Raw genomic sequence first — 1753 nt, 5'->3', positions numbered from 1 at the left:
AAAAAAAAAAAAAAAAAAAGACTGTGAATTACCACTGCCATTGCATTTTCGTGTTGATGGCCATTCCAAATTGAATAAAATATCTTCCGAACATGAAAAATTTCTAGATTGGATTACACAAATGATTTTGTAAACTGGATTATTTCTCGATATTATCAATAATAAATATTAAAATCTAGCATATACAAAACCCCGACTATACTTTAGGCCGATCATGCCTTGATGTCCGGGACCATGGGCCGAAACGATATTGGGCCGTAAATCCTCGAGCAACGTGAGGCGATGACGATGTCACTCCTTTCCATCCGTCGGATCATCGTTGAGTCATCCACACGAGTTTGGATGCCACGTCACCGGGCCAACTCGGCAAGTGGAGCATTTTTTTTTTTAATTTTTAATTTTTTGGGTGTTTTTTGTTCTGCCATTTTATTCAAGGGAAACTATATCAAATTTCACCAACCAGGGTTTGTGGACCGTTTTTCGACGATTACCGAAAATGGGTTTATAGGTTGGCCGTGATGTGGTGGGCCAAAAGTCACTGGCCCGTTCACCAAAAAAAATATATATATGAATTTTAGGAGACGTTACGGAAGCTTCTGTCCGTTTGAAGAAAGCAATACAAAATTACGATTGACCAAAATTAATGTCGTAATAATAATAGCTTAATCAAATGTACCAAAACCGAATTTGGAATACATATTGAATCACATTTAATTGGAAAATAATTTTTTTTTTACAAATACACTCCATTTAAAAATACAATATTTATGTCTATAAACATTTATTTCAATTTTTTTTTTAAATAAAGTAAAGAGTTGATTTGGAGAACAACAATCAAACTGGTAGTTCTTAGCATCGGAATGGTGTATAGAGATATAGGAACTTCTCCATTATACGTGTATTAGAGCATATTCCCTGGTGGTAATGTTTATATATCAAAGTCTTGAAAGCTTTTAACCCTTTATACATCATACAATATCTTCACCAAATTTGAGTAGGATTACAGAAAACAACAATACGCTAATACCTTTAAACACCAATTACACTTGCTCTTAAAGAAGAAAATAGTAATCTACTGCGGTTACAGAAACAAATTATAAAAGGTTCTATTTCTACTTCAATTGCGCTTTATTCACTTCGTAACACTCCTCCTTGACTCGAGACCTCATATACTTTGCAAATCTTAGCCTTAAAGCTTCGGTGCAAATTTATTTCTTTCTTTTTTGTTATTTTAACAATCGTTTCCCGAGTGCATAATTGTCTCATATCGAGTCCACACATACATTTTTCGAGTACCTTATTGAGGTATAAACCCACAAACGCTTCGACCATCTCCGGAAATCGAAATTACCTTTATTCGCCTCTTTTCTTAATAATTAATTATGATAATTACTAAATATGAACAGTTTGTTTATTTCATGTATTTGGATTTATGTTTACTTTGTTTATTAATAATAATTAATAGTGATATTTATTTTGTTCAATAAATTATTTGTTTTTATTAACTTTGATTATATTTAATAGTAAGTTGTCTATATTTTACTTTATAAATATTTTATTTTCATCTCTTTTTATTTATATATATATATATATTTTTTATTGAAGATACTTTACTTTATTGGTAAAAAGGATTGATTTATATATATATATATAATATGATTTTTAAAGCGTAATTTATGTTAGAGATCGCAATCTAGAATATCTCCTAAACTTCAGCCATATATATATATATATATATATATATATATATATA

The sequence above is a fragment of the Tarenaya hassleriana genome, unplaced genomic scaffold, assembly GCF_000463585.1.
Source record: "Tarenaya hassleriana unplaced genomic scaffold, ASM46358v1 Cleome32, whole genome shotgun sequence".
NCBI classification, from domain to species: Eukaryota; Viridiplantae; Streptophyta; class Magnoliopsida; order Brassicales; family Cleomaceae; genus Tarenaya; species Tarenaya hassleriana.
Note: the sequence above shows the minus strand (reverse complement) of the source record.